The 12,338-nt window shown below is 41.9% G+C and overlaps 1 pseudogene; it reads right to left on the bottom strand.

Moving 5' to 3' along the window:
• Positions 1-10,725: 10,725 nt before the first annotated feature.
• LOC119922567 lies at positions 10,726-11,974 on the bottom strand (annotated as a pseudogene).
• Positions 11,975-12,338: the final 364 nt, after the last annotated feature.

Below are 12,338 nucleotides of genomic sequence, written 5' to 3'. Positions count from 1 at the left end.
ACCTGAGATAACTTAGTCCCTTTGAATTCAATTTGATGATGCGCAGAACCCAGTAAGCGTCTCACCTGTTGTTTCCAAGAAATAAATCCCCAGAGAGCAGCACAGAATGAAGCTTGGAACCGGGTAGAACATTCCCTTCCTTTCAAATGACCATGAAAAGTTCTAGAGGTAGGGATAGGCTTCAAGAGGAATGGCAGCTTTTCTTTGATTTTCTGGTTCCTTCTCTCCAGACATTGCAGAAATAGTAAAAAAGAGAACATCTGCCCCATCTAAGCTGCTAGAGTTTTGTATGATACAAAAGGTTTGCAGACAGATTTTTTTGAAAACAGGTTTAGGCAAGGAAATTCATGCAAACCATCAATCGTATTTATTGAGCACTTACTGTGTACAGAGCACTGTACTAAGCGCTTGATAATGTTGGCATTTGTTAAGTGCTTACTATGTGCAAAGCATTGTTCTAAGCGCTTGGGGGGATACAAAGTGATCAGGTTGTCCCACGTGGGGCTCACAGTCTTAATCCCCATTTTACAGATGAGGTAACTGAGGCTCAGAGAAGTTAAGTGACTTGCCCAAGGTCACACAGCAGACATGTGGTGGAGCCGGGATTCGAACCCATGACCTCCGACTCCAAAACCCGTACTCTTTCCACTGAGCCATGCTGCTTTCTGATGGCCCCATAAGATCAAATACAAAAAAAATCAGGTGGAAAAGAAGCTTTTCCAAAAAGATCAGGGTCTTTATAGTTTTTAATCTCAAATTTATTGGATTTAAATTTGATTTGGACATTGCTTAAAATGCAACATACTGAAAGAGACATCAGACATCACCTTCGAAAGGCAATGTGGTCTAGTGGATAGATTACTGGCCTGGGAGTCAGAAGGAACTAGGTTCTAATCCCAGCTCCACATGTCTGCTGTATGACCTCGGCAAGTCATTTAATTTCTTTGTACCTCAGGCACCCCATCTTTAAAATGGGGATTAAGAATGAGAGCCCCATGTGTGCTGTGGACAGTGTCCAACATGATTAGCTTGTATCTACCTCAGTGCTTAGTACAGTGTCTGGCAAATAGTAAACACTTAACAAATACTATTTTTTTGCTTACTTTAACAAATATATGTATATATATATATATATATATGATTTTGTTATATTTACAATAACTCCAACCCAATTCACATGCAATAACAAAAACAGTTGGGGAAATTTCAGTTAAAAAGTGGACTCTAGGACCAAATCCTCTTGAACAATAAGAGCCTATAATTTATATTTTGAAATGCAAGAGTCAACATCATGGTATCACAGAGGGAAGAACATTACAGCAAGTAAAAATCTCCTCTTACCTAGTCATTACCTGGTAGTGTGTGAGGTACAGAGAAGCAGCATGGCTCAGAGGAAAGAGCACAGGCTTTGGAGTCAGAGGTCATGGGTTCAAATCTCAGCTCTGTCAATTTTCAACTGTGTGACTTTGGGCAAGTCACAACTTCTCTGGCCCTCAGTTACCTCATCTGTAAAATGGGTATTAAGACTGTGAGCCCCCCGTGGGACAACCTGATCATCTTCTATCCTCCCCAGCGCTTAGAACAGTAGCACATAGTAAGCGCTTAATACATGCCATCATTATTATAATTATTACTATGAAAGGTGCATTCACACACTGAGTTTACTAGGGGCCGTTTAGCAGTTATGCAGTACTAGAAAATGTCAGTAATTCATATTTGTTGAGCTCTTACTGCGTGCAGAGGGCTACATTAAGTGATAGGCAAGATGGCCCCCGAGTGGTTGGATTCATTTATTGCACAGTGACTGAGTGGTTAATGTCAAGTCACTGAGCAACTACTCTGTGCAAAGCTTTGCACTAAGAACTGAGGAAACACCAGAAGCAGAGACTCAGGATCTGAACTCAGGTGGCTTGCATAACTTAGATATAGAATTAGGCCTGAAAGCCAGGTGAGTCCAGTGAGGACGACAGAAAGCATGTGAGCAGCCCTCTCTCTGGAACCAAAGGAATCATGCCTGGGTCTGAATTAATGGAATCAAATGTAATTTTGTCATCATTCACTCTAATGCTACTTTTTTTCCATTTACCTTCAGATTAAACACATACATTAGCGTGATGTACCCAGGCAATATCACTGTAGTCACTGAATTCATTCTTATGTGACTCACTTATCTCCCAGAATTCCAGCTCCTTCTCTTTTTGGTGATTCTGGCAATCTATCTGATCAGCCTTTTGGGAAATTTGGGATTGACTGTGCTAATCACAATCGATTCTCGACTTCACACTCCAGTGTACTTCTTTCTTGGCAACTTGTCTGCCTTGGATCTTTCATATTCTTCAGCCACTGCTCCCAAGATGTTTGCAGACTTCTTTCTGGAGGTAAGAACTATTTCCTTGATAGAATGTGCCATCCAGATGTATCTCTTACTGGCCTGTATAACCACAGAGGGTTACCTCCTGGCGGGCATGACATATGATTACTTCATGACAATCTGCAACCCTCTACTCTATGTGGTTGCTATGTCCCCCAGAGTTTGCACTCAGCTCATATTTGGTTCATATCTCATTGGTTTGCTCCAGAGACTCATTAAGGTGCTGCTGATATTCCGTCTGCCATTTTGCAAGTCAAATGTCATCAATCATTTCTTCTGTGATCTCCCCCCAGTATTAAAATGATCTTGCAGTAACACTTTCCCCAATGAGGTCTTGCTTTTCAGCCTGGGGTTTTTCAATGGAACTCTCACACCTCTGGAAATTGCAGTGTCATCCACTCTGCAGCAGGGAGACGCAAGGCCTTCTGCACCTGTGTTTCCCACATAATGGTGGTTGGCCTATTATATGGTACCGCCATCTTCGTATACATTCGGCCCAGTTCACATTATGTGCCAGAGAATGACAAAGTGGTTTCTGTGTTTTATATTCTTGTGATACCAATGCTGAATCCTCTGATCTACAGCTCGAGAAACAAAGATGTGAAAGATGCCCCGTGGAAAATAACACATGGAAAAGCATAGTCTTGGAGGATATAATGCATTTCTCGTGTAAAATGATGAATATTTGTCAAGATGCATGTTCTCATCAAGGTAGTTCTGTAAATTGTGCATTGCATCTTTGAATCGGATACTGAGATATTTATATTCAACATCAGTTGTTAAACTGTCATAGGTAGGGCTTGCTATAGCTGTACAAACAAGCCAGGTGTGAAAAACCATAGCTAAGGCAAAAATTAAGGCCATTATCTGGATAATTCTAAGGTAGAATGGTTTCAGACTGAACTGTCTTTCACATCTCCATACGTAGTCATTTTATTGGAAGGTTTTGCCCTCAGGAGTGCAATCCCTACTGTACTCAAATTTTGCTGAAACCATCAATCGTTGGCAATTAGGGCCATGAGGAACTGGAATTCTTTGCATCAGTGTTCCACATGCCATTTTGCTGGAGGAGATACCATGTGAAAAGGAACACTCATGATTAGGGTTTCTATTGCCAACATTGTAAAAGAATTTACCTTTGGCCTTTTGAACTGAATCTAAATATCATTAATCTTTGAATTATTTCCACATTATTGTAATTCAGGTGGGTTTTTGTCCCTTCACTAAGGAATGAGGGATCAGCAGTTTGTAATGAAGAGGCAAAGCAAAGTGCAACAAACTTTTTTACAAGCTTTTCAAGAAAGAGGTTGAGAGAAATTTCAGTCGTTCTTGTATGTGCCCAAGAGCTAACCTTCTCCCATTTTGGTCTCAGGACAAAAATCTGAAAAGAAGCAGGAGAAAAGAGATTGCAGCAAATCCTCAATTAATAACTCCATCAATAGTATTTATTGAGCTTCTATTCTGTGTTGAGCATTGTCAAGTACGACCTAGAGGAAAGAGCATGGGCCTGGAAGTTAGAGCATCAGGGTGCTAATCCCAGCTCTGGCAGTTGCCTGTGGAGGGTGCTAGGGCGAGTCACTTTACTTCTCTCTGCCTCCAATTCCTCATTTGTAAAAGGGGGATTCGGTGACTGTTGGGGATTCAGCGACTGTTCTCCCTCTTGCTTAAACTGTGAAGCTGATGTAGCACATGGACTGTAGCCAGCCTTTGTCTTTTCCCTAGTGCTTAATACAGTTTTTTGCCCATAGTAAGCACTTAAAAAATACCATAATAATAATAATTATTGTTATTCTTACAACAGAGTTAATAGATTCTATCCCTGACCTTGAAGAGCAAATAACTGCAGGTAGAGACAGGGAACTCTGGGGTCTGCTCACAGAAAGCAAAGGGGGGGAATTCAGTTTCTGCTTACAGCTCTGCACTGTTGAATTAAGTCCTTAGTTGTGAAAAATTTTAGTAATAATAATTGTGGTATTTGTTAAGTGCTTACTGTGTGACAGGCACTGTACTAAGCGCTGGGGTGATTGGGCTCATTCATTCATTCAATCGTATTTATTGAGCGCTTACTGTGTGCAGAGCACAGTACTAAGCACTTGGGAAGTACAAGTCGGCAACATATATGGTCTCTACCCAACAACGGGCTCACTGTCTAGAAGGGGGATACAGACAACAAAACAAAACATGTAGACAGGTGTCAAAAATGTCAGAACAAATACAATTAAAGCTATCGACCCACATCAGCTCACAGTATTGATCCCCATTTTACAGATGAGGTAAATGAAGCACAGAGAGGTGTAGCAACTTTCTCAAGGTTGCACAGCAGACAAGCAGAAGAGTCAGGATTAGAACTCAGGTCCTTCTGACTCCCAGGCCTGGGGTCTCTCCACCAGACCACACTGCTTCTCCAAGCAGTTTTCTGGTACATTTTCCTTCAGGTTGTCATTGGTCTGTGCAAAGTGGACTAGACTGCTCGGCACATCTCCATACATGTGTCCTCCTAGAGCAGCCACCAGACTGGAGCAACTCTTGCTCAACTCTTGATCAACACATTTCTGCCAAGAGGCCTTCCTTGACTAAGCCCTCATTTCCTTTTCTCCCACTCCCTTCTGCAACTTCCTGATTTGCTCCTTTTATTCACCCCTCAAGTCAGCCCCACAGCACTTATGTACATATCCCTAATTTATTTATCCAGAACAATGCCTGTATTCCCTTCTAGTCTGTAAACTCACTGTGGGCAGGGAATATAACTGTTATATTGCTACATTGTATTCTCCCAAATGTTTAATTCAGTGCTCTGCACATGGTAGGTGCTCAGTATGATTGATTGATTGATTGAACCTGGATAACTGTCTCAAGGACCTTTGAAAGGAAAGCTTACAAGAAACCTTGACACATAACAAGACTCATACTATAGTGTGGCACAGTGGTAAAGGCAGAGGCCTGAAAGTCACAGAACCTGTATTCTCATCGCAGCTCTGCCACATGCTTCCTGAGTGATTTTGGATGCTTCTCTGTGCCTCACTTTCTCATCAGTAAAATGAGGAATAAATACCTGTTCTCCTTCCTACATAGACTGCTCAGTTCCACTCCATGTGAGCTTGTTGTGGGCAGGGAACTGTCTACCAACTCTTTTGTATTGTACTCTCCCAAGTGCTTAGTATAGTGCTCAGCACACATTAAGTACTCACTAAATACCACCGAGGATGATAAGGAACAGATCACCCAGCCCCCCTAATCCAGCCAAGACCCAGTTTTAGCCAATATGTCCAGCCAATATTTCCACATATTGGGCAGAGACCTGCAGACATGCCTGAGAAGCAGTATGGCCTAGGGGAAACAGCACACAACAAGAAATAAGTAGATCTGAATTCTAATCCCAACTCCTGCCACCTGTCTGTTGTGTGACCCTGGGCAAATATTTCCTTGTGCCTAAATTTCCTCATCTGTGAGATGAGATTCAATACCTGTTTTCACTCCCTCTTAGACTATGAGTCCCAGATGGGACAGGTTCTGTGTCTGAACTGATTATCTTGTATTTACCACAGAGCCTAGTACGATGCTTGGCATGGAGTAAGTGCTGAACAAATGCCCCAGTTATTATTTGGGTTAATGAATACGAAAATAACTTTAAATATGCTTAACTAGTAGTGTTCAATTTTCATAATTTTTCCTCTCCTTCTTCCCATTACCTCCACCCTACCTCCTTCCCCTCCCCACAGCATTTGTATATATTTGTACAGATTAATCACTGTATTTATTTTACTGGCAAATATTTACTATTCTATTTATTTTGTTAATAAGGTGCATATAGCTTTAATTCTATTTGTTCTGATGATTTTGACACCTGTCTACATGCTTTGTTTTTGTTGTCTGTCTCCCCCTTATAGATTAAGAGCCCATTGTTGGGTTGTCTCTATATGTTGCAGACTTGTACTTTCCAAGCACTTAGCAGAATGCTCTGCACACAGTAAGTTCTCAATAAATGCGATTGAATGAATGAATAAATAAGGCTAGAAAATATTTCCCAACATTCCCTGCCTTGCCCATCTCCTTCTAGACTGCACACTCCTTGTGGATGAGGAACGTGTCTACCCACTTATTGTACTGTACTCTTCCAAGTACTTAATACAGTGCTCTGGACACAGTGAGCACTCAATGAATTTGATTGATTGATTGATTGATCTCCCTGTACATCTCTATTTCCTTTTACTCCCTGGGTTGAAAGAAAATGAGTACGTACTTGTTCTCAGGCCACAGTTCACCCTATCCTTGCAAGGAAACAGCATGGCTTAGTGGATAGAGCATGAGCCTGGGATTCAGAAGGATCAGTGTTCTAAACCTGGCTCTGCAATTTATCTCCTGTGTGACCTTGGGCAAATCAATTGACTTCTTTGTACCTCAGCTACCTCATATGTAAAATGGGGGTTACAACTGTGAGTCCCAAGTGGTAAGGGACCATTCCCAACCCAATTTGCTTGTAACCACTCCAGCACTTAGAACAATGCCTGGCACATAGTAATCACTTAACAAATGCCACAATTATTATTATTATTTGAAACCAGAGGGAGGTTTACAACAGGTTGCCTTTTATTGTCTGTGGCTGGGTTAAGTGGGACAAAAGGTTTTGGTGGGGCAGACTGCTTCTCTTGGGTTATAGTTAAAGGACCTGGATTCCCCGACTATAAGTTCATATTCTCTGGACTGAGCATTGACAATTAAGCCCTACCACCCATTTGCCTAATAGCTACTGGGGACTGTCAGATATGCTGTCAAAATCTCAAAGGATTGGGTCCCTATGTTCCTCAGAGCCAATATAATCATTCCTACATCTTCAGAACAAGAATCTGAGAGCCACGGAGCTTTCTTTCTATTTTCATCTCCAGAGAACCAATTGTTTAGGATGGAAAAATACTCTCTGTCTAGACCCTGGAGCTAGGATAATAATGATACTAGGTGTTAAATATTTACTCCGTACCAAGGACTGTATTAAGCCCTGGGGTAGATAGCAGATAATCAGATCAGATACAATCCCTGTCCTTCATCCGGCTCACAGTCTAAGTTGAAGGGAGAGCAGCAGTTAATCCCCATTTTACAGAGGAGGCAACTGAGCCCCAGAGAAATGAAGTGACTTTCCTAAGGTCACATAGCAGATTAGTGGCTGGGCTGGGATTAGAACCAGTGATATTAGCTCACAGTGATAGAAGCCTCAGTGGGTTTTGGCATTGCTGTGGAGGTGAGACTGGCAGGTTTTGGTGACGGATTGGATGTGTGGGGTGAATGAGAGAGCAGAGTCAAGAATAACACCAAGGTTGCCGGCTTGTGAGATGGGAGGATGGTAGTACCGTCTACAGTGATGGGAAAGTCAGGGAGAGGACAGGGTTTGAGAGGGAAGATAGGGATCTCAGTCCTGGGCATGCTGAGTTTTAGATGGTAGGCAGACATCCAGATGGAAATGTCCTGAAGGTAGGAGGAAATACGAGCCTGGAGAGAGGGAGAGGGAACAGGAGTGAAGAACTCAGCAATCTAACAGACACATTCCCTGCCAACACTGAACTTATAGTCTAGAGGGGGAGACAGACATTAATATAAATAAATAAATTATGGATGTGTGCATAAGTTCTGTGGGGCTGGGTCAGGAGATGAATGAGGGGAGCAAGTCAAGAGGGAAATGAAAGTTTGGTCAGGGAAGGCCTCTCGGAGGAGATGTACCATCAATAAGGCTTTGACGGGGGGAGAGTAAATGTCTGTTGGATAGGAAGAGGGAGGGCATTCCTGGCCAGAGTTAGGACATGAAGATCATAATGATGGTATTTGTTAAGTGCTTCCTATGTGCCAAGTACCATCCTACGTGCTGGGGTAGATACAAGGTAATCAGGTTGTCCCACGTGGGGCTCACAATCTTAATCCCCATTGTACAGATGAGGTAACTGAGACACAGAGAAGTTAAGATGCTTGCCATGGCAAGGACATGTGTGAGGGGTTGGTGGCAAGATAGACGAGATCGAGGGGGAAAGAGAAGTTTGACATTAGAGAAGTGAAGTGTGTGGGCTGGGTTATAGTAATAATAATAATAATAATAATAATAATAATAATAATAATAATAATGTTGGTATTTGTTAAGCACTTACTATGTGTAAAGCACTGTTCTAAGGGCTGGGGATGATACAAGGTGACCACGTTGTCCCACGTGGGGCTCATAGACTTAATCCCCATTTTACAGATGAGGTAATTGAGGCACAGAGAAGTTAAGTGGCTTGCCCTAGGTCACACAGCTGACAAGTGGCTGAGTGGGGATTCAAACCCATGACCTCTGACTCCCAAGCCCATGCTTTTTAAAGAGTAAGAGAGTAGCAAGGTGAGGTCGGAAGGGGCAAGGTGATCATGTGCTTTAAAGCAAATGGTAAAGAGCTTCTACTTTAAATTACCACAATATAAGCAGATCAGACACAATTCCAGTCCCACATGGGGCTCCAAGTCTAAGAGAGAAGGAGGACAGGGATCTCATTCCCATTTTTACAGATGAGGAAACTGAAGTACAGAGAAGCTAAGTGGGAAGTAACATGACCCAGAGGAAAGGGTATGGGTCTGGGAGTCAAAGGAACTGAGTTTTAATCCTGCTCTGCCACTTCTCTGCTGTGCAAACTTGGAGAAGTCATTAAACTTCTCTGTACCTCAGTTACTCCATTTGTAAAATGGGATCAAATCCTACACTCTCCTACTTTGACTATGAGCCTGATATGGGGTATGGACTGAGTCCAGTGCTCAGTATAGTGCCCAGAACTTAGTACAGTGCCTGGCATGTAGTAATCACTTAACAAATGCCATAATTATTATAATCATGTATCCACCCCACTGCTTAGTACAGTGCTTGGCACATAGTAAGTGCTTATTAAGTATCACAAAAATAGTGACTTGCCCAAGGTAACACAATAAGTGGAAGAAAGGTTTAAACCTCTGGTCACTTGACTCCCAGACCAGTACACTTTCCACTAGGTCATGTGTGCTGCTTGTCATATAAAATGAGAATAATACATGATTCCTGCCCTACAGGAGCTTACAATTCAAATTACAGATGAGACCAAGTAACAGAGTACATAAGATTTGAGATACTTTCCAAGGTAGTATCTCACATAGAAAAATAAGTGATGATGTCATTGGTAGTGATACACGGTATCCCTTGCTCAGATAGGGCTACAGAAGGCCACCATTAAGCCTCTTGCAGTTATTTTAATTCTCCAGAAGATGGACATCAAACCATCTGGACAATTTAACTAACTGTTTGGTACCTTATGAGATTGCTAAACTAAATTTGGATTGGATTTGGAGAAGTAACATGGCCTAGTTGGAAGGACACAGGCCTGGGAGTCAGAAGACATGGGTTCTAATCCTGCCTCTGTCACTTGTTTGCTGTGTGACCTTGAGCAAGTTGCTTAACTTCATGGTGCCTCAGTTTCCTCAACTGAAAAATGGGGGTTAAATACCTATTCTCCCTCCTACTTGGACTGTGAGCCCTATATGGGACAGAAACTCTCCACCCAGGTTATTTTGTGTCTACTCCATGGCTCAGTATAGCACTTGGCACATAGTAAGCACTTAAAAAATACCACAATTTTCATTATTTTCATTATTCTTGTAATATTATTATTTTCTTTAGTGATGGTCAGATAAGCATTCTACATCATGTGTAGCAACAATAATCTGAATAGTTTTCAGGTTTCACTGTCAAAGAGTAATATTGTCCAGAAGGAGCTATGTTTGTGTTGGAGTATATTCAAGACCGGTTTTGTTTCATCTGAAAGTGGGTGGCTATTTTGCTGATTAACAAGCTGATGCAGGGCCCACTTGAGCAGGCTTGGGCTGTTCTTACTGATTTTCCCAAGTCCAGGTGGTCCCTAAGGTTTTCTTCCCTCTTTCTTCATCACAGAATGCTGGCTCTGCTGTGTCAAGTCTATCCAAATCCCAATAAAAATATATCTTCTCCTTCATGGATAAAGACATTACTATGTCAACCTGGACACATTGATTTCACTTATTGAGTATATAATCCGGAGTGCTCTCCCATTTACCAAAATTATCTGTCTTCCTTTCTATTCTTCCCTTAAGAGGATTCCAATTACCACTAGAATATACTGAAATCAGTCTTTTAATCATTGTGTATAATGAAAAGGAAGACTTAAACACATATAGGAAATGACATTCATTGTTCTGACAATTCAGAATACATTAAAACCTTCAAGTATGGTTCTTTTAGAAGAGATTAAGCCACAGTGATTTATCTTAAAGCATCTGAAGAACCCACTGGCTCCTTTCTTCTCCCACTGAAAAGAACAGCAACATAATTCTCAGAAAGTGATTCACTTCTCTCCTGATGTCATTTTTTGGGTCCATACATTCCTCATGGCATTTTTCACCTCCACATTTCTCATGGTGTAGATCAAGGGGTTTAACTTGACAGTAATGAAAACATAGAATACGGCCACTGCTTTATCCATGGGGAAGGTGGAAACAGGCCTCATGAAGGTGAAGATACAGGGAACAATGAACAGCATGGCGACTGTAATGTGAGAGCCACAGTTGGACAGGGCTTTGCGCCTTCCCTCTGAACTATAACCTCTTAGGGAGTTCAAGATGACCATGTAAGAGATGGCCAACATGAGGAAACAGAGAGTGCAGATCAGGCCATCGTTGGCAGCCACTGATAGGCCCAGGACATAGGTGTTTGTGCAGGCGAGTTCCAACACAAGGGTACATGTCACAGAGAAAATGATCAATAATAATGATAATAATAATAATAATAATAATAATAATAATAATAATGGCATTTGTTAAGCACTTACTATGTGCGAAGCACTGTTCTAAGCACTAGGGGAGATACAAGGTGATCAGATTGTCCCACATGGGGCTCACAGTTTTAATCCCCATTTTACAGTTGAGGTAACTGAGGCCCAGAGAAGTTAACTGACTTGCCCAAAGTCACACAGCTGACAAGTGGCGGAGCCAAGATTAGAACCCATGACCTCTGGCTCCCAGGCCCGTTCTCTTTCCACTGAGCCACACTGCTTCTCTAATGTCATTCATCAATGGCATTGGGACCACAGAAGGGCAGCCAGAATAGGAACAGAATCTGAATTATTAAGTGAAAGAAGCCCACTACCCAGGCCACCCCCAACAGTAGGATACACACCTGCCAGTTCATAATGATCAAGTAGTGCAGGGTTTTGCAGATTGCCACGTAACGATCATAGGCCATCACAATGAGAAGGATGGTCTCTGTCCCTCCAAAGAAGTGCGATACAAAGAGCTGGACCATGCAACCATGCAGCCATCGTAGGAGATGGCTTTCCTGGCAGACAGGCTATCTACAATCATTTTGGGAGTAGTGGAAGTGGAGTAGATGGCATCTATGAAAGATAAGTATGAGAGGAAGTAGTACATAAGGGAGCTGAGATTCTGGCTAGTCTAGATGGTTATGACCACAAGTAGGCTTCCCAAAAGAGGTACCAGGTACATGATTAGGAACAAAATAAATAAAAGTTTCTGCAACTCGGGATTCTGGGTAAGTCCCAGGAGAATGAATTCGGTCACACTGTTGGTTTTTTCCATCGATTCAGTGTTGGTGATGAACATACCAGTGAGATTGCACAATAGAGAACCGGTTTACCTGAAAGATAAAGATAATTGAATTTCTTTAGCACTGTTTTTTTCCATTGAACCCAAGATAATTTATTTCTAATACCTAATATTTCACTCATTCTTAAAACACCTTGGTCCCATTCGACAAAAGAAAAATCAAGCTAAGTAATTTGTATCATACCCCACCTTCAGCCAAGGGTTATAAATCCATCAAGGGTATTGACTGAGTGCATATTCTGTGCAGAGTGCTGTACTAAGTGCTTAGACATGCTGAATCCAGTATTCTATCCACTTAGTTCAGAGCTTGTCAACTGGCATGGCTAGTACCACTGGT

Source organism: Tachyglossus aculeatus, unplaced genomic scaffold, assembly GCF_015852505.1.
Source record: "Tachyglossus aculeatus isolate mTacAcu1 unplaced genomic scaffold, mTacAcu1.pri scaffold_108_arrow_ctg1, whole genome shotgun sequence".
NCBI lineage: Eukaryota > Metazoa > Chordata > Mammalia > Monotremata > Tachyglossidae > Tachyglossus > Tachyglossus aculeatus.
This window is presented reverse-complemented; position numbering and strand designations above follow the sequence as displayed.